Genomic DNA, 21,617 nt, shown 5'->3' with positions numbered 1-21,617 from the left:
GTGGTACATATACACCATGGAATATTACTCAGCCATTAAAAAGAATTCATTTGAATCAGTTCTAATGAGATGGATGAAACTGGAGCCCATTATACAGAGCGAAGTAAGCCAGAAAGATAAAGACCATTACAGTATACTAACACATATATATGGACTTTAGAAAAATGGTAATGATAACCCTATATGCAAAACAGAAAAAGAGACTCAGATGTATAGAACAGACTTGTGGACTCTGGGAGAAGGAGAGGGTGGGATGTTTCAAGAGAACAGCATTGAAACATGTATATTATCTAGGGTGAAACAGATCACCAGCCCAGGTTGGGTACATGAGACAAGTGCTCGGGCCTAGTGCACTGGGAAGACCCAGAGGGATCGGGTGGAGAGGGAGGTGGGAGGGGGGACTGGGATGGGGAATACATGTAAATCCATGGCTAATTCATTTCAATGTATAACAAAAACTACTGTAATGATGTAAAGTAATTAGCCTCCAACTAATAAAAATTAAAAAAAAAAAGCTAAAAAAAAAAATTATCTTGAAGGTATTCTTACTTACTACAGTAAATAAACTTTATTGTGTTTGGGAGGTCTGTTTGTTATTGGGGTTTGGTCTTTTTATTTTCGTACTGCAGAGTTGGTTTTTTTTTTTTTTTTATGTTTTTGTATTTTTTTAGGCTGTTCCAGGTCTGGCCAGTTGTGGCATGCTGGATCTTTAGTAGTGGCATGTGAGATCTAGTTTCCTGACCAGGAAACAAACCCAAGTCACTTGCATTGGGAGCACATAGTCTTAGCCACTGAACCACTGGGCGTCCAGTTTTACTGTTTTTTTTTTAAAAGTTGTTTCAAAACATTTGAACATTATGTGCCCCCCAAGCCCCAATAAACTAATTTTTTTTTTCTGTAGGAGCATTTTCAAAATTAGGTTGATGTTAAAAAGAAACCCAGAGGCTCCAGATGGAGTCACTTCTCCTAGGTCACACCACCAACCTAACTAAAACTTCATCCTTCCCCAGAAAGTATGAATGTTAGTCACTCAGTTGTAGCCAACTCTAGTGCCCTGACCGAGGATGGAACCTGGGCCCCCTGCATTGGGAGCCCACACTGGAGCATGAGGGAAGACCCTATAAAACATTTTTGAAAAGACCACATTTTGGAGATTAAAAATAGATTAATGGTTTCCAGAGATTGGGGGGGGGGGTCGGCGGCGGGGGGGGGGGGTGGCAGAGAGGTAGGTCTGGCTCTGAAAGGGTAACATGGGGAGCTCTGTGGTGATGGGAGAGTTCCGTACCTTAGTTGTGATGTTGGCTACACAGATGTGTACATGTGATTAAATTGCATAGAACTGAACACATATATTGTAACATTGCTTGTTTCCCGGTCTCAATTGTGTACTAGAATTATGCAAAATGCAACCGTATTGAGGGAAATTGGGTGAAGAGTAAGTAGCACTCTCCCTACATGTTTTTGCAATTTCCTGTGAATCTGCAGTTATTTCTTCTGTTTAAAAAAAAAATACTTGCTTAAAAAAAATAAACTATTGAATTTGTTACAGTATTGCTTCTCTCTTATATTTTGATTTTTTTGGCTGCAAGGCATATGGGATCTTAGCGCCCCAACCAGGGATCGAACCCTTACTCCCTGCATTGGAAGGCTAGGTCTTAACTACTGGACCACCAAGGAAGTCCCTGCAGTTATTTCAAAATAAAAAGTTTTTTTTTTTTAATATAGCAACATTCCTATGGCATAATGCTAAATGCAGAAAGCAAAATAAATGTGTTTCTCTGTGTGTGTGTGTGTGCATGCATGTACGCTTAAAACTGCAAACAGTGGTTGTTCTTAAATATTTTCCTTTAAAAAAAAAGCTTTTTATTGAAGTATAGTTTACAGTGTTAGTTTCAGCTGTACAGTAAAATGATTGTTATATATTCTTTTTCAGATTCTTTTCCATGATAAATTATAAGATATTGAATATATTTGGCTTCCCTGGTGGCTCAGTGATAAAGAATCTGCCTGAAATGCAGGAGACATGGGCTCAACCCCTGGGTGGGGAAGATCCCCTGGAGAAGGAAATGGTAACCCATTCCAGTATTCTTGCCTGGAAAATTATATGGACAGAGGAGCCTCGTGGCTCTTTGTGCTATACAGTGGGTCCTTGTTATTTATCTATTGTATATATAGGAATCTATATGTTCATCACAAACTATCCCTCCCCCACCCTCTTCCCTTTGATTACCATAAATTTGTCTCCTATTTCTGTGAACCTACTTCTATCTTGGAAATAAGTTTATTTACATTGTTTTTATTAGATGCCACAAATGAGTGATACCATAGTTGTCTTTGTCTGGCTTACTTCACTTAATATCTCTAGGTCCTTTGTTTCTTCTTAAATTGATGTGACTTCCGAATAAAATGTATTCCTTTTAGGATGGAAAAGATTGTATTGAAAGGCAGGAAACACCCACTGTGGGTGTGTGATTGGGATCTGCTGGCGTTTACTCAGACCTCTGCCCATAAGGCCTTTCTGAAGCCTCCTCCGCTCCCCAGCTGAAAGGGATGGTAGGTGTTCCTTCCTGGTCTGTCACCTGCTCCCTCTTTTTGAGGTTCCAGCAGCTTCCATCCATGTTCCACGTGGATCACTGTGAAACTGAAGGCAGAGCAGTGCAGATGCCCCTGTGGTGCCATCGAAGAGAGCTTGCAGTTGGTTTATTTCTTATCCCTCCTGCGCAGCTCTTCCAGAAAAACCAGGAAAGGCAAACAAGAGGAAGGAAGCCTCAGTGGAAACCTTTGATTTCCTGCCCATCAGATGAACGGTCACCCCCTGTGAGTGTGCTGGTGTCATAAAGCTCTTTCCATCTCTGAATCTCCCCAAAGCCCTTCTATATGCTGCACATAGTCACCAGTCATTTGGGATATCTTGTCAATTCAGGGCTTTCAAATGACGTGACCAACTCAGCTGGAATAGGTGTAAGCCAGGGAGGTTGGCAGAGCTACAGAAGCAGGCTCACCTGGTCTGCCCGTGCATGCCTGCTAAGTCGCTTCAGTCGTGTCCGACTCTTTGCAACCCTGTGGACTGTAACCCGCCAGGCTCTTCTGTCCATGGAATTCTCCAGGCAAAAATACTGGAGTGGGTTACCATTTCCTCCTCCTGGGGATCTTCCCGGCCCAGGGATGGAACTTGCGTCTCTTCTGTTTTCGGCATTGGCATGTGGGTTCTTTACCACTAGTGCCACCGGGATGCAGCTCAGTAAACCCCTCCCTAGCACAATTTGTGAGCCCCGAGCATGAGCCGGAGTGGTGGGCGGACAACATGGAGGAGACCTAGTCGCTGCTCTTGCAGAGCCTTCAGGCTGGTGAGGAGGCGCTGAGCATCCCCTGCTTTGTAACACTGGCCTCGAGTGGGGCTCTCTGGGCCTCGGTTCCTCTTCTGGGCAACAGGGGCTTCCCTGGGGGCTCAGACAGTAAAGAATCCATCTGCAATGTGGGAGACCTGGGTTTGAGCCCTGAGTCGGGAAGATCCCCTGGAGGAGGGCATGGCAACCCGCTCCAGTATTCTTGCCTGGAGAATCCCCATGGATAGAGGAGCCTGGTGGGCTATGGTCCATGAGAGTTGGACACAGCTGAGTGACGAAGCCCAGCCCAGCCCAGCACAGCCGGGAACAGAAGACCCACAGCAAGGGAGCCATTCTTCTGGGCTCCCCTTGCCTCAAATACCTCTCTTGAGAAAGAGAAGAAAGAGTTGTGTGGGTTTTGTTTTTTTTAAGTTAATCTTTTATGGATTGTGGATTTTTAGGCATAAAGCTATCTTTAGTAGGACTTCTGGTTAAGAAGTTGTCCAGTGGTTAAGAATCTGTGCTTCCATTGCAGGGGATGTGGGTTTGATCCCTGGTCTGGGAACTAAGATTCCATGTGCCATGGAGTGTGGCCAAAAACAAACAAACGACCCCCTCCCCCAAAAATTAGCTTTCACTGTTCACCTCATTCAATTAAAACTTTCATTTCAGCCTTTAGATAATTTCAAGACATCTGACTTGAAATTAACTTTAAGCATTTCTAAATCTTTCTGATGAAAAAGACCAAACCTATGAACATAGAGGGGCTTCCCCGGTGGCTCAGTGGTGAAGAATCTGCCTGCAATGCAGGAGCCGTAGGAGATGCAGGTTTGGTCCCTGGGTCAGGAAGATCCCCTGGAGGAGGGCATGGCAGCCCACTCCAGTGTCCTTGTCTGGGAAATCCCATGGACAGAGGAACGTGGTGAGCTACAGTCCACGGGGTCACAAAGAGTCAGATACCGCTGAAGTGACTTAGCATGCATGCAGGCCTTTCTCCTCTCAAGACAGTCTAAGTTCCATAGGACCAGAAATCTTTTTTTAAATGTTTTAATTTGTACTTCTTTCTCTCTTTCTTTTTGTTTCACTGGGTCTCTGTTGCAGCAAGCGGGGGCTGCTCACTCTGCGTTTTGGTGAGCAGGTTTCTCCTTGCAGTGGCTTCTCTTGTTGCAGAGCACAGGCTCTAGGCACACAGCCTCCAGTATTTGGTTTCGACACACAGGCTCGGTAGTTGTGGGGCAGGCGCTCAGTTGCTCCACGGCGTGTGGGATCTTCCCAGAACAGGGATTGAACCTGTGTCCCTTGCTTCAGCAGGCAGATTCCTATCCACTGCACCACCAGGGAAGTCCAAGACCAGAGATCTTAACTGTCTTAATTGCTTTACTTTCCTAGGACCTAGAAGAGTGCCTGGCATATAATATGTACTCAATAAATATTTGCTGAAGGAGGAAAGGAAGGGCTTGTCAATATAGCGCTGGCGTTAAATGTTTCTCTTTTTCATTTTAGGATGGTGGTTCTCAATCTCGGTTTTGCACTGTTATCACCTGAGGAGCTTTTAAAAAGTCCTGCTCCCCATGCCACACCCAAGACCAGTCAAGGCAGAATCTCTGGGGCTGGTGGCCAGGTATGAGTACTTTTTTTAACTTCCTGGGGTATTTTCAAGTCTGAGTCGGTTGCTTGCAGAGCAGTCCCTTTTGAAGCAGTACCTGCCATTTCCACTAGATGCCACCAGAAACCGCCCAGATGGTACCAGCTAAGACCTAAAACCCATGCCCTTGTGTGTGTATGCTCAGCAGCTAAGTCATGTCCCGCTCTTGGCCACCCCGTGGACGGCAGCCCACCAGGCTCCTCTGTCTGTGCGATTTCCCAGGCAAGAATTCTGGGAGTGTGTTGTCATTTCCTTCTCCAGGGGATCTTTCCAACCCAGGGATGGAACCCACATCTCCTGAATTGGCAAGCAGGTTCTTCACCACTGAGCCACCTGGGAAACCCAAGAGCTAAAATTCACTCAACAGAATAATGCCGCACACCATAGATGTATGTTTGTTTGATCAGATTGGGGCTGTGTTTATATTGGGAGTAATCCCATAACTCTTAATTACAGCAGATCTTCTGGTTTTGCTTCATTTTAAAATAAAAGGAAGTGAAATAATGATAAAAATAATACATACATACATACCATACATCTATGGTATGTGAGATTATTTTTTTCCCGAATGAATTTTAGCTAGTTCTAATCACTTTCCCTTAAAAAAAAAAATAAAACACTTTAGGCATACAAAGAATTATACAACATCACCATAATAAGTATCTATATGCCTTTAACCCAGGCTGCTGCTGCTGCTGCTAAGTCGCTTCAGTCGTGTCTGACTCTGTGAGACCCCATAGATGGCAGCCCACCAGGCTCCCCCGTCCCTGGGATTCTCTAGGCAAGAACACTGGAGTGTTAACCCAGGCTAAGAAATCAGAAATAAGTACAGTTGTAATCCCCAGGGGTTGTTCCTTCTTCCCCTATTCCACCTCTCCTATTGTGGTGGTGGTGATGGTTTAGTTACTCAGTCATGTCTGACTTGAGAATCCATGGATTGTAGCTCACCAGGCTCCTCTGTCCATGGGATCCAAAGCAAGAATAATGAAACTGGTTCCTGACCCAGGGATTGAACCTGCATCTCCTGCTTTGCAGGAGGGTTTTTTACTGACTGAACCACTGGGGAGCATCTCGTGTTGTGAAAAGGCTAAATTGATGAGTAAGCTCATATATACACAATCTCTCAATAACAGCAAAAATAGACACAGCAAAAAAAAAAAAAAAATAAGCCTATATCCAGGATTTAAAAGAATCTCTCTTTTCTTTTTTACTAACCTGACTTGATTAAAAAATATCTTTGGACTTGAAGTATAGTTGATGTACAGTATTGTGTAAGTTACAAGTATACAATATAGTGATTCACAATTTATCAAGCTTATATTCCATTTACAGTTATAATAAATTATTGGCTATATTCCCTGTGTTGTATAATATATCCTTGTAGATTATTTTATACGCAACAGTTTGTACCACTTATATCCCTATTCTTATCTTATGCCTTCCCCCTCCCCTCTCCCCACTGGTAACCACTAATTCATTCTCTATATCTGTGAGTCTGCTTCTTTGTCATTATATTCACTGGTTTGTTGTATTTTTTTGATTCCACATATAAGTGATATCATACAGTATTTATCTTGCTCTGTTTGATGTATTTCAGTAAGCACAATGTCCATCCATGTTGCTACAAATGGCAAGATTTCATTTTCTTAATGGCCGAGTAGTCTCTCATTGTGTGTATGTGTGTGCCGCATCTCCTTTTTCCATTCATCTATGGATGGACACTTACCCTACTTCTATACCTTGGCAATTGTAGGTAATGCTGCTACAAACACTGCGGTGCATATGTCTTTTCGAAGACAAGACTGCTGTTCTTGTATTTTTCAGATAAATATCCAGAAGTGTCTGGATCATATGGTGGTTCTATTTTTGGTTTTTTTGAGAAACCTCCATACTGTTTTCCACAGTGGCTGCACCAGTTTACATTCCCACTGTAACCAAGCAGGACCCCATGGGACACCCGCCACCCCCACTGCCGCCTCCAAATATCCTGCAGGTGCCCGTGTCTGTAGAGAAACTTTAAGGATAAATTTAGGGACTTCCCTGGAGGCCCTGTGGTTAGGGCTTCACCTTCCAGTGCAGGGGGTGCTGGGTTGATTTATGGTGGGGAAGCTAAAATCGCACATGCCTCATTTCCAAAAAACCAAAACATAAAACAGAAGCAATATTGTAACAAATTCAATAAAGACTTTGAAAATGGTCCACATCAAAAAAAATTCTTTAAAATAAAAGAATATCTTTAATGGGAGAAGTGAAAAAATGCAGAAAGAAAGGAAAACAGTCAAACGACAAAATAATAATAGTTTAGCCATTAAGTTCCTCCTCAAGGACTTTAGATAATATTCTGAGCCACGTCCTTTCAGCCTTTTTGCAGAGACTGAAACCCCTGGAAGGTGGAAGCAGGTAACTGTATGCTGCCCATAAGCACACAGACCCCAGACAGGTTGGAACCATGTTGATGATGTTGACTCCTGATTACCTCACCACCAGCCAATCAGAAGAATGTCCACGAGCTGATCAGGCACCCCATGAACCAACCTCCCCCCACACCCACCTTGTCTTTAAAAGCCTCCCCATGAAAGCTTCCATGGGGTTCATGTCTTTTAAGCACTAGCTGCCTGGACGAAATAATAAACATTGCAATAGATGCTGACTCTCCTTCACCACAATCCCATGTCAGTGAACTGGCTTTACTGAACTCAGATGAGTGGCCCCAGGTTTGGTTTGGTAACACCACAAACAGTGTACAAGTAACCTGACTTGATCTGAAATCCTCTTTTTATAACAGTTTTATTGAGATATAATTCACATGCCATATAATTCACCCATTTCAAGTGAACAAATCAATGGAATCCTTCTGTTTTAGGGTCTGTTCTATGGTTCAGATGGTAAAGAATCTGCCTGCAATGTTGGAGACTTAGGTTCAATCCCTGGATTGGGAAGATCCCCTAGAGAAGGGAATGGCTGCCAACTCCAGTATTCTGGCCTGGAGGAATCCCATGGACAGAGGAGCCTGGTGGGCTACAGTCCATGGGGTTGCAAAGAGTTAGACATGACTGGAGCGACTTTCACTTTTACTATTTTTAAATTTATTTATTTAATTTTTTAGGCTTCCCTGGTGGCTTAGAGGGTAAAGTGTCTGCCTGCAATGCGGGAGACCCGGGTTCAACCCCTGAGTCGGGAAGATCCCCTGGAAAAGGAAATGCAACCCACTCCAGTACTCTTGCCTGGAAAATCCCATGGACGGAGGAGCCTGGTAGGCTACAGCCCATGGGGTCGCAAAGAGTCGGACACGACTGAGCGACTTCATTCTATCTTTGACTGCACTTTGTTGCTGCGCGGGCTTTTCTCTAGTTGTGCCAATCCAGGGCTACTGTTTGCTGCAGCGCATGGACTTCTCACTGCAGTGGCTTCTGCTGTGTGGAGCACCGGCTCTGGGGTGCACGGGCTTTAATAGTTGTGGCACGGGGATCAGCAGTGGGTGGCTCGCAGGCTGTAGAACACAAGCTCAATAGTTGTGACTTAGGGGCTTAGTTGCTCCGCAGCATGTGGGATCTTCCCAGATCAGGGATTGAACCCATGTCTCCTGCATTGGCAGGTGGATTCTTTACCACTGATCCACCAGGGAAGCCCTAGAGTCTGCTTTCTATATGCAGCTCTGGGATCTTCTTCAGAGATATTCTCAGGCTCCGTCCAAACTGGTCATGTGTGAAGTTCCCATCTGCTTCCATGGTGTTCCTGGGGAGCCATCAATCTCCTCCCTCACAGACACATTTCTCCCATCCTCACATGGGCACAGAAAAGGGCCTGATGAAACAGCCAGCAAACCATGGGAAGCCGGGCAGAACTTAGATGCTGTGTTTAATAAGCTTCTGTATCGTTTGACAGTTTCACAAATGGTATGTCTATTATTTTAATTTTAAAGCAATTTTTAAAGTCTTATCTCTCCCTAGCATTTGCCTAGTTATCATCTTCGGAGGCACTAGTGGTAAAGAACCCACCTGCCATTGCAGGAAGTGTAAGAGATTCATGTTTGATCCCTGGGTTGGAAGAGCCCCTGGAGGAGGGTGTGGCAACCCACTCCAGTATTCTTGCCTGGAGAATCCCTTGGAGGAGCCTGGTGGGCTTCCATCTATAGGGTTGTTTTTGTTGTTGTTGTTGTTATGGAAACCATTTTAATACTAGGAAAATGTTTTTAACCAATTGCCCCAGGAAGCTGTAGGGCCTGGCCTGCCTCCCACAGAACCGGGGGCCCCTGGGGACCCACTCACGGAGCCACCGCCTGTGCCCCTGCCTCTGCTCAGCATGGCAGTGCATCTGGTCCTTCGGCTTCTCCCCTCTGCCTGGGAAACCGCAGAGCCACCGCGGTGGGTCCTCCCCGTCTTGGGGTGTTCTGCCACGTCCCATTGGGAAGGGTCTGCGGGGGCAGCATCCCACCTGTAGGACACTCACTACACATCAGGTCGTGTCATTATTTTCCCACATAATCTTGTTGCACTTGAACCAATAATTCTGTGATGCGTTGGTGAAAGTGAAGTCGTTCAGTCGTGTCTGACTCTTTGTGACCCCATGGACTATGGCCCACCAGGCTCCTCCATCCATGGGATTTTCCAGGCAAGAATACCGGAGTGGATTGCCATTTCCTTCTCCACCATCTATAGGGTTATTGAGTCGGACATAATTGAAGTGACTGAGCACACACACGTGCATGCACGCATCTTCCCACGTGGAAAATGCCAGGAGCATCCAGTGGAAGGCAGACCATCCCCTTCCTTCCCAGATAGCAAGCTCTGTGTCAGATTTCCCATCATAAGAGGGTCAACTCCATCTCTCTTGTTCTCCTTCCTTCACTCCAAGGATGAAGGTCCTCCCCACGCTAACTCATTTGCAGACAATGATGGGCATGACTGCCTCCAGGTAGAGAAAGTTTAAGTCACAGAATTCCTTTTAACAGACAAAGGTACCAAATGCTAGCCTTAAAGAGACCAGTCTGCTAGCCTTAAAAACACAGTAAATGAAAGCAGTGTTAGTGTCCATCAAACTTCCTGACAGCAGCTCTGAGTACAGCCTGGAGCTGGCCCATCCCTGATTGTGTGTCTGGCAGAGACCCTGGCCCTGAGTCCAGGTCGGGGCAGCGGGGTGGGGACCTCAGACACACCATATCCAAGCTAGTGAGCCTGGGGATCCCCGAAGTGTGTTTACTCAAGGTCCCCTGGGAGAGCATCACCCGATCAAAAGCTGTGAAGAGTCTGAGATTTTGCCTTACAAGGAAGCCACCACTGTTTCATGGTTCTGGTGGGAAAGGGGACTCCGGGGTCAGAGCTGGAGGATGCAGCAGCAGCGTCCGTGCCCGTTCCCGGGGCCCCAGCTCTCAGGGCCACACAGAGACCGCAGGTGAGCCCTGCATCTCAGTAATGACACTGCAGGAGGAGAGCCCTGAGCTCATGGAACCAGGGCTTTTATAACAGACAACAGGCCTATCTGACCTTTATGATGGAGAGGGCAGCTTTAGTCACACCTACCCTTTCCCCTCGCTGTTCATCATACTCAGATTCTTGGAAAGATGACCCAAAACAAAGGTAGTCAGAGCCTTGCTCACCAAGATCCAGGGAGAACTGTCATAGTTTAGCTGCTAAACAAAAATACCCTCTATAATTATTATAGTTCTGAATTCTGTACATTTGAATAGTTTTGTTTTTTTTTTAAATCTTTTGATCAGGTGTCATGTGGATCTTAGTTCCTGACCATGCCCCCTGCCTTAGCAGCACGGAGTTTTAACCATTGGACCACCAGGGAAGTCCCTATGTGCATTTTAAGTTAAATGGGAGCCTTAGGAAAATGTGAGTGAAAGTCGCTCAGAGTCGTGTCTGACTCTTTGCGACCCCATGGACTATACAGTCCATGGAATTCTCTAGGCCAGAATACTGGAGTGGGGAGCCTTTCCCTTCTCCAGGGGATCTTCCCAACCCAGGTCTCCAGCATTGCAGGCAGATTCTTTACCAGCTGAGCCCATTGTCCATAAAATTCAACGCTTCTGTTTTTCTTTACTAGGCTACTTAGCTCAAAGCAAAGTTAAAAACTAAATTTCACTTTAGACATTCTGAGAATATTTTCTCCAGACTAGGAATTTACCTAGAGAGAAACAGTAAATAAATTACATTTTCCTAACCAGACAGGAGAGTTTCATGTCTTGCTGCTTTGCTACCAGAAAGGAGAAAAATAGATCTTAGCCTATTAAAAACAAAAAACTGTTAAAGATGAATTTACCTTTACCTTATGACTAGAAAATGTCACCCCTTGATTAATTTTTCCTTTCCTGCTTTCCTGTGGGTGTAGCCCAAGGTAGAAGCTTTGCTTTTTGCTTTTTAACAATTTATTTTAGTTTCTTAAAAATTGGAATATACTTTCTTTATGGTATTGTGTTAGTTTCTGATCAGCTGTACGTGTACATAGAAGCCCTGCCTCTTGGGTCTCTCTCCCCCTCCCCATTCCATCCCTCCAGGTCATCACGGAGAACTGAGCTGAGTCCCTGTGCTATAGAGCAGCTTTCAATTAGCTGTCTACTCTACACATGGAATATGTGTATATGTGTTTTTCTGAGCAGAGTTGTGGATTGGATACAAATGAGCAGAGGGTATAGAGAGATCCTGGGTGGGGCTGGGGTGGCAGGGAGCAAGGAGTGTGCAGAAAGGGATAGGGAGGCTGAAGAGGGGGCGATGGGGGAGCAGAGGAGGCAAGGCTGGACCAGAAGAGAGACACTGTCTCCTTAGGAAGTGGACCTTTGGGTGAGAGATGTTACAGCGAATTTTTCTGATGTTTTCTGGTGTGAGTGGAACCTTTGCCTTCTCTTTTCCTGGAAACTTTATCCACATTATTTGTGGATGCTTTCCAGTGGGTGTGGGGTTTTTACAAGGTACAGTTCTGCAACCTTGGCCTCAGGGTGTAGGGTGGCAGCCGAACCAGACTGGGTTGCAATATTACTTTTTTTTTTGCAGTATTACTTTTTGAACCTCAAAAGTATCCTCCTGGTTTATCTATGCAGTGATAGGAAAATACCAGGTCGCTGAGCAGACACTCTGGAAAAGACTGCTTAGCCTCGGGCGAGGAAACTGTGACTATCTGCAACAAATGAGGGGCTATTTGGGAAATACTTGTAGGAGGAAAAAGGAAGCTGTGGAAGGTCCACATTCTGCCCTGGGGCTGCTCTCTGCTGTACACAGACGTCCTCTGGCGCTAACCAGTGCCGTGGGGTACGTGTTTTCTCTCCTTTCTCATAACCCTGAACACAATACTCATCACCAGCTCCTTATTAGTTCTGGGACCCCCTGTTACCTGAGTAATGAGCAACAGCCCTTGGTACTTCGTGAGCTTGTGGCCAGAAACTCTGCTCACACCCACACGCAGGCCTGTTCTTCATCCCGCCAGCCGCTCAGGTGACTGGAAAACGCGATGCTTCTCCTCTCAGGTAAGTGGGCGGAGCCCTGGAGGCGGAAGAGGAAGCCTCTGCTGGGATGCTCGGAGGTGGGGACCGGCGAGATGCAGGGCCCGCTGCGGACGCCCGGGCTGGAGCGCTGCGCTGCGGGGACTGGCAGAGGGGTGGGGATCCTCAGTGAGAAAGAGAGGGGCCGGCAGACGGCGGAGACCACGCGGAGCCCCCACCCTGCCCTGGGCTTAGCGGGCCCCGCCTTCCTGGGCCCTTGCGGGGGCGGGGGGCAAGGGGGTCGGGGGAGGGAGATGGGGAGATGGGGCTGGGGGAAGGAGGTGACGAGCACAGGGTCCCACAGCTGGAAAGCCAGGTTGTGGCTCCCAAGCGGGCGCTCTTCACTGGTGGTTGCTGTTTAGTCGCTCAGTCGTGTCTGACCTTTGTGACCCCGTGGACTGTAAGCCGCCAGGCTCCTCTCTGTCCATGAAATTCTCCAGACAAGAATGCTAGAGTGGGTTGCCATGCCCTCCTCCAGGGGATCTTCCGGACCCAGGGATCGAACCCATGTCTCCTGCACTGGCAGGTGGATTCTTTACGACTGAGCCACCTAGGAAGCGCCCCCCACCCCACCCTTCACTGGTTACCACACTGCGTGAAAGCAAGCTCTGCCTCCCGTCTGGGTGCTGAGGACCACCCTGCCTTTGGGGTTCTCCCTCAACAGCCCCCACAGTCGGGCAGGACCCAGGCTGGTCTTGGCTGCAGTGTGGGGCGCTGGGCAGGCTAAGCAACCTCGGATCAGTAGATGGACAGATATCAGGAGGCCCTCCCAAGCACTTCAGGTGCTCCCCACACACAGCATCTTTCTAAGTCAGTTCATCACTTATTCCTGGCTTCTTTTTTCATGGCCTCATATCTAGTGATTGTTACTTGCCTTTGCAACACCACTTGATGCTGGAAAAGCTTTAAATACACTTTAATGAAGCATAATAGCATTGTGTGGGCTCAGGAAGGAGTTATTGATTTTTTTGGTGTAAAATATTAACTTGTCTTTCAGGCTATTTATGTCCTTGGACCACAGAGCTCAGGATGTCTGATGCCGCACCAGGACCTGGTTTTCTTTCTGGGAAAACATCAAATATTTACCAGTAGCATCACCTCTGTTCCCTTTCCTCATTTTTATTGTATGTCCAGGCTCTAAGTCATAATGGCTGTAGGTGTGGATGTTTATACAGCAGATGTATCAGGTTTTCAGGACATGATCTGGTCTGTTTCTGAGCTGGATGCTGACCTGGTTTTGGTTTTTTGTTGTTGTTTTTTGGCTGGGCTACACAGCATGTGGGATCTTCGTTCCCTAACTAGGGATGGAACCCACACCCCCTGCGTTAGAAGTGCGGAGTCCTAACCACTGGACCACCAGGGAGGTCCTTGTGCTGACCTGGTTTTCACTGGAGCATTCTAGCTCCATGGCTCCTATCAGATGTGGTTTCTGATGAAGTAAAAATGTAAAATGTTCTTGGTATGTGATCTTCCAAATGTTCCTCATTTTTTTTTTCCAGAAATACACATGACTGATGGTGCTAGAAGTACAGGACAGGGTAGGTAATGCTCTTCCTGGCTCCACAAAGAGGGCTGGGCTCAGAGGCAGGATGGAGCTGGATCAGGAGTGAAGATCAAGGTGGCTTGGGGCTTCTTCAGATTGGTGCCCCCAACCAACACGGATGAGCATGCTGAGATCAGGAGGGCCTGTCAAGCAGAGTGTCCAAGACAGTGTGTGGCCAGTACCACACCTTTCCTCCTAAGTGCACAGAGAGACCACAGCACATCTTGAGAAATGAAATTATTCTGGACAAAGAGGTGTGGGCGACGTTCAGATCTGGCTCACAGGCATCTCCCACCCATGCTCCTACGTTCTCTCTGCCTTGGCTCTTTTGGAGACCACATGTCCCAGGAGGTGCGGCTACAGGAGGGAGGAGGGCCCCGGCACCCCCATTGCACTCTGATGTTGCTGCATTGTGTCGCTTGACTAGGGTCCCCCCGTATAGCCTATCCTTTCCTGACCATCCAGATGTACTCAGGGACTTCCCTCACAGTCCAGCTGTTACCTGCACACTTCCAGTGCAGAGGGCATGGGTTCTATCCCTGGCCAGGGAATCTAAGATCCTACATGCTATGTGGGGTGGTAAAAAAATTTTTTTTTGTTAAAAAAAGATAAAACAGGGCTTCCCTGGTGGCTCGGTGGTACAGAATCTGCCTGCTAATGCACTGGACAAGTATTTGATCCCTGCTCTGGGAAGATTCTACATGCCCTGGAGCAACCAAACCCATGCAGCACAACTGCTGAGCCTGCGCCCTCGAGCCTGGGAGCTGCAGCTACTGAGCCTGCGTGCGCTAGAGCCCCTGGTCCACAGGAGAAGCCACCGCGGTGAGGAGCTCGCACGCTGCAAGTAGAGAGTAGCTCCTGCTCACCGCAACTAGAGAAGAACTTGAGCGGCAACTAAGGCCCAGCACACCCAAAATCAATCAATAAATTAAAAGCATTATTTTAAGAAGTAAAACAAATGCATACTCGTTTAAAAAAAAAAGCACAACATGGTAAGTTCCTTGTTTGTAATAGTTTCTTGCTCAAATAATTTGAGGAACATTGGTTTGCCCTGGTTTATTCATTGCCAAATTTCTCAGAGACATTATTATCCTAACATGTATTGTGAATCTTCTAGAGAGGTGTGGCAAGCCCTCTTGACCCCTGAGGCCCTTTTTTTTGCTGGTATCTCACGGGAAGAACTTTCTAAAAAATTCTCTTGGGGAGATACTGCAGCAGGGAATTGAAAATAGTAAAGGTCTTTTGAGATGTCAAACTGGAAGAGGTGGCATCACTTCGTCCCATGGTGTGTCTGTGGGGGAGGAAACGGCAACCCACTCCGCGTTCTTACCTGGGAAATCCCACGGACATGGGGCCTGGTGCGCGGCAGGCACTTCTACTTGAGCATCTTTTCATGGCAACATTTCCATGGCAACCTACTCCAGTATTCTTACCTGGGAAATCCCATGGAAAGAGAAGCCTGAGGTGCTGCAGTCACTTCTACTTGAGCATCTTTTCATGGTGACATTTCCATGGCAACCCGCTCCAACATTCTTACCCGGGAAATCCCACGGACAAAGGAGCCTGGTGTGCTGAAATCACTTCTACTTGAGCATCTTTTCATGGCAACATTTCCATGGCAACCTACTCCAGTATTCTTACGTGGGAAATCCCATGGATAGAGGGGCCTGGTGTGCAGCACTCTGTGGGGTCACAAAAGAGTCGGAAATGACTTAGCCCCTGAACATGCACATACGTACCATGCATCTTTGGGGTTTCTGATTCTGGGATTTGGGTGCTGTCATCAATGTCATCTTTGAGGATAAAGACTGTAATTGCAGCAGTCCACATTACATAATGGTGTTTTCGAAAGTTTTCAAGGCCTTGGCCTGGGGCAGATTAATCCAACCAGCTGCCTGGGGCAAGAAGCTCCAAGTGATACTAAAATATCATTTGAAACACAAGCAATAAAAGCGAAAAATAGATAAACTGAAATTCATCCAAATTAAAAAACTACTGTGCATTAAAGAACACTATCAAAAAGGTGAAAAGACAGGGGCTTCCCTGGTGGCCCAGCAGTTAAGCCTCTGTTCTCGCGATGCAGGGGTCTCAGGTTCCATCCTTGATCAGGGAACTAGATGCCACGTGCTGCAAAGATCAAAGATCCTGTGTACTGCAGCTAAGACCTGGCACAGCCAAATAAATAAGTAAAGAGACAGCATAAGAGAAACAATTTGCAAATTGTATGGGTTGGGAAGATCCCCTGGAGAAGGGCATGGCAACCCACTCCAGTATTCTTGCCTAGAGAATTCCATGGACAGAGGAGCCTGGTAGGCCACAGTTCGTGGGATTGCAAAGAGTCAGATACAACTGAGAGACTAACACTTCACTTCACCTCATATCTAATAAGGGATTAATATCCAAAATACATAAAGAACTCTTACCACTTAGAACAGTAATCTAAAGACAAATAGCTCGTTTAAGAAATGAGACACCTCCTTCCTTAAAGAAGATATACAGGTGGCTAGGAAGCACAGGGAAAGATGCTCAAGTCATGAGTCATGCACGCATGCGTGCTCAGTCGCTTCAGTCGTGTCCAACTCTTTTCGACCCTATGGACTACATCCTGCCAGGCTCCTCTGTCCATGGAATTCTCCAGGCAAGGATACTGGGATGGGCTGCCTTGCCCTCCTCCAGGGGATCTTCCCAACCTAGGGATCAAACCTGCATCTCCTGTGTCTCCTCCATTGCAGGCAAAATCTTTACCACTGAGCCACCATGGAAGCCCTATGAGTCATGAGGGAAATGCAAATCAAAACCACAGTGAGATGCCTTGTCACACCCACTAGGGGGGCTGTGCTGAAGAGGGTGATCAGTGGTAAGTGTCAGCAAGGAGGTGCAGAAGTTGGAACCCTGATAAGTTGCTGGTGGGAATGTAACACAGTACAGCTGCTTTTGGAAACAGTTCAGCAGTTCCCCAAAAAGCTAACCACAGAATTTCCATATGACTCAGAAATGCTACTCCTAGGTGTACACCCAAGAGAAATGAAAACATATATCTATGCTGACACTTGTAGTGAAATGTTCATAACAGTGTTATTCATAATAAGCAAAAGTTGGGAAACTATCCAGATGTCCATTAACCAATGAATGGATAAATAAAACGTGGAAGAGCCTTACAGTGAAATATCATTTGGCAATAAAAAGACACGAAGAGCTGATACATGCCACAACAGGGCTGAACCATAAAGTGTTACACTAAGTGGAAGAAGTCAAAAACACAGACTGGGTCTTCCCTGATGGTCCAGTGGTAAAGAATCCACCTGCCAATGCAGGGGGCATGTGTTCAACTCCTGGTGCAGGAAGATCCCACATGCCGTGGAGCAACTAAGCCCATCAGCACACCTACAGAGCCTGCCTGCTGCAACCATTGCAGCCTGTTTGCTTTGGAGCCTGCACTCTAGAGCCTGCACTCCGCAGCAAGGAGAGCCACTGAGATGAGAAGCCTGCGCGCCACAACTCGAGTAGCCCCTGCCGGCCACAACTAAGGAAGGCCTGTGCGCGGCAATGGAGACCCAGCCCTGCTGCTGCTAAGGTGCTCCAGTCATGTCCGACTCTGTGCGACCCCATAGACGGCAGCCCACCAGGCTCCCCCATCCCTGGGATTCTCCAGGCAAGAACACTGGAGTGGGTTGCCATTTCCTTCTCCAATGCATGAAAGTGAAAAGTGAAAGTGAAGTCACTCAGTCGTGTCCGACTCTTTGCGACTCCATGGACTGCAGCCCACCAGGCTCCTCCATCCATGGGATGCTCCAGGCAAGAGTACTGGAGTGGGTGCCACTGCCTTCTCCGAGACCCAGCACAGTCAACAATAAATAAATAAATAATTTAAAAACACACCCCAAAGCCACATATTCTATGGTTCCATTTATGTGAAATGTCCAGAATAGGCAAATCTATAGAAACAGAAAATAAATTAAAGGTTGCTAAGAGCTGAGGAGAGGGGACAATGGGGAATGGCGGTAAGGGTGCATCTCTTTTTGAGGTGTTTTAAAATGTTCTGGAATTAGATGGTGTGGTGCTTGTACAAACTTGTGAATATACTAAGAATCATTCAATTATACACTTTAAAAGGGTGAATTTTATGATTGTTGAATTATATCTCAATAATGATTTAAGAAATCGTTTGAATAAATGGGAAGTAGGGTGCCCATCAATGCCAGCTTGCATACAGAACTCTTCGCATAACTGGCAAAATGTGAAGTGTCCTCATGGGGGGAAAAAGCAAACAAACATGAAACAAAATCCAAGCAGCCAGTTGCCGTCCCTCAGCGGTGCCAGTGGATTTCCTTTTTGTTTTTTCAGAATTTTTTACTTTTTACTTTATATTGGAGTACAGCGGATTAACCATGTTGTGATGGTTTCTGGTGGACACCAAAAGGACTCAGCCATGCGTATACATGCGTCCACTCTCCCCCAAGCTCCCCTCCCATCCAGGCTGCCACATGACCTTGAGCGGCGTTCCCTGGGCTAGGCAGCAGGTCTCTGTTGGTTACCCATTTTAAAGACGGCAGTCTGTACCTGGGATTCCCTGGTGGCTCAGTGATAAAGAATCTGTCTACAACGCAGGAGATGACGGTTCAATCCCTGGGTTGGTGAGATCCCCTGGAGGAGGAAATGGCAACTCACTCCAATATTGGCTGGAAAACTCCATGGACAGAGGAGCTTGGTGGGTTACAGTCCACGGGGTCATGATGAGTCAGACACGACTCAGGGACAAGAGCAGTGTGTACATGTTCATCCCAAACATATTTCCACAGAGCGCTTTTGCTCTGTGTTGTATCCAACAGTCCCGAACAGGTCTGCATAGGCTCAGCCCTGAACCTCAGACCAATCAGATGAGGGTCACCCAAGATAATGTCCAACGTCCAGAGCTGATAACTGGAAGTTAATGATTCTTTTTATTATCTACATTGTAAAGTCTTCAATAGTTTTGCCGCACAATTGCCAGATTCAGAAAACAGCGAAGGAAAACTGGAGAACAAGAAATACTGACAACCAGGGCAGGGCTGGCCACAAACAAGCCTGAAGAAAGAGCACAGAAGATGATCTTGCCAGGTCTGTGGGAAGGTGAGTGACGCAGACTGCCCAGGTACAAGCAACAGGGAAAACGATGCCATAGAGGACAGTTCGGATGTTGTCATTTACAGCTTGGCGATGCTGGGCTTGAGCTGAGCCCTGAGCCCCTGGGTAAAAAAGGAACTCTTAAGGAGTACGCTCCTCCTTTTGTATCCTGAAATTCCACCTCCGCCCCACCCCACTTGCTTGGTCTCTGAGAAACAACTGACCATAAATGCAAAGAACCCGTCTCCTCCATTTGACTTAGATAACATCCACTGTCCACTCTCTAGGTTCTACAAGCATAGAATCTGGGGCCTCCTGGTCCTCCCGCCTCCCTAAAACCAGGCCCCCTTCCTTTACATCCAAACATTCCTCGTTAATTATGTTCTCTGTCTTGTAAAAGCCAAAATAAAACCATCTCCTTAGTTATCCAGTGCACTTTTGTCTTCCACAGGCATATAATAAATCCTTTCTTCTGAACATGAAGAAAGAGGTATACAGTTTTTCTTAGCAGACAATCTGTTCTTTCTGCCCCCCACTAAGAAAATGTTGGAAAAACATGCAAAGAATGTCAGTTTGAAGAGGTGCCAAATTATTCGCCAGCCGGAGGTACCCACAAGTAAAGTCTGTCTTGACCAGATATCTCAGATAGCCAGGACTGCAGAACAGACTTTCATGAAAGAAAATTCACCCCTTGGTAGTGATCAATCAATGGAGATTTAAAACAAATAATAATTTTATTTATTTATATATTTTGGCCGCGTTGGGTCTTCGTTGCTGCACAGGCTTTTCTCCGGTTGTGGCGATCGGGGGCCCCTCTCTACTGTGGTGTGTGGGCTTCTCATGGTGGTGACTCGTTGCAGAGCACAGGCTCTAGAGCATGCAGGCTTCAGTGGCTGCGGTTCCCGGGCTCTGGAGCACAGGTTCAGGAGTTGTGGTACGCGGGTTTAGTTGCTCCACGGCATGCAGGATCTTCCCAGGCCAGGAACTGATTGGCAGGCGGATTCCTTATCACTGAGCCACCAGGGAAGCCCCCTGTGTTTTTTTTTTTTAATTAAAAAATATATATACATACATATATGTGTGTGTGCATGCATGCTCAATTGCTTCAGTCGTGTCTGACTCTTTGTGACTCTATGGACTGCAGCCCACCAGGCTCCCCTGTCCTTCACTGCCTCCCGGAGTTTGCTCACATTCATGTCCATTGAGTCAGTGATGCTATCTAACCATCTCATCCTCTACCCTGACCCCCCTTTTCTTCCTGCCCTCACTCTTTCCCGGACATAAGTTTGAGCAAACTCCGGGAGCTAATGAAGGACAGAGAAGCCTGGCGTGCTGCAGTCCATGGGGTTGCAAAGAGTCAGACGTGACTTAGCGACTAACAAGACTGTGCTCTTTGTTTTTTTTTTTTTGGACTGTGCCATGTAGCATGCAGTATCTTTGTTCCCTGACCAGGGATTGAACCATGCCCCCTGCGATGGAAGTGTGAAGTCCTAGACACTGGGCCACCAGGGAAGCCCCAAGACTGTGCTTATCATTCTTTTGAGACATAGTTATGGAGCCCCCACTAGACACTTGGGAAGGCGGTGATGAAAGGAAAGCGCCCTCCTGTGCCTGGAAGCCAACAGAAACTGACACACCCTAAATGACAAACATAATAAATGCAAACGGATATGATAGGCAGCAAATTATTTCCATAATTACAACAAAAGCATTATTCAAGTAGATGCCCCAAACCTGTGGAGGTCGGTTTGAAGGCTTTGATGTTTTATTGCTCTCTTTAACCAACTAACCAGATTGTCCTGTTGTGGAAAGGTGAGGGTGGCCAAGGAGCCCAGGATTCTTGTGTTAGAGTTTTGTTTACAAGTAACGAAACCAACTGAAGCTAGATTAAGCAAAAAGGGGAACTTTACAGAAAGACAAAAATATCGTCTGTTAATACATACATATGGAATCTAGAAAGTTGATCCTGATGAATCTGTTTGCAGGGCAGTGATAGAGACACAGTCATAGAGAACGGACTTGCAGACACAGTGGGGGAAGGAGCTGCTGCTGCTGCGAAGTCACTTCAGTCGTGTCCGACTCTGTGTGACCCCATAGACGGCAGCCCACCAGGCTCCCCCATCCCTGGGATTCTCCAGGCAAGAACACTGGAGTGGGTTGCCATTTCCTTCTCCAATGCATGAAAGTGAAAAGCGAAAGGGAAGTCGCTCAGTCGTGTCCAACTCTTAGCGACCCCATGGACTGCAGCCCACCAGGCTCCTCCATCCATGGGATTTTCCAGGCAAGAGTACTGGAGTGGGGTGCCACTGCCTTCTCCGAGGTGGGGGGGGGGAAGGAGAGGGTGGGACAAATTGAGAGGGTAACATGAAAACATACAGATCACCATATGTAAAATAGATAGCCAGTGGGAATTTTCTGTGTGGTTCATCGAGCTCAAACCCAGGGCTCTGAGACAACCTAGAAGGGTGGGGTGGGGAGAGAGGTGGGAGGGTGGCTCGAGAGGGAGGGGACGCAAGTGTACAT

General features: G+C 46.8%; 1 long non-coding RNA gene across 2 annotated transcripts; it reads left to right on the top strand.

Annotated features, from left to right (window-relative positions):
- Positions 1-3,517: 3,517 nt before the first annotated feature.
- On the top strand, positions 3,518-21,545 carry LOC139037775 (uncharacterized). 2 transcript variants are annotated; one of them, XR_011490674.1, is made up of 4 exons: positions 3,518-4,947; positions 8,078-12,433; positions 13,948-19,100; positions 21,080-21,545. It is a non-coding gene; the product is annotated as an uncharacterized lncRNA (long non-coding RNA). The 2 variants fall into 2 exon arrangements; XR_011490673.1 differs by lacking the exons at positions 3,518-4,947; positions 8,078-12,433 and having other exon boundaries at positions 12,738-14,342; positions 14,600-19,100.
- The last annotated feature ends 72 nt before the right edge of the window (positions 21,546-21,617 follow it).

Source organism: Odocoileus virginianus, chromosome 2 (assembly GCF_023699985.2).
Source record: "Odocoileus virginianus isolate 20LAN1187 ecotype Illinois chromosome 2, Ovbor_1.2, whole genome shotgun sequence".
Classification (NCBI taxonomy): Eukaryota; Metazoa; Chordata; class Mammalia; order Artiodactyla; family Cervidae; genus Odocoileus; species Odocoileus virginianus.
The sequence above is the reverse complement of the archived record's forward strand: the minus strand, read 5'-3'. Positions and strand labels throughout refer to the sequence as shown.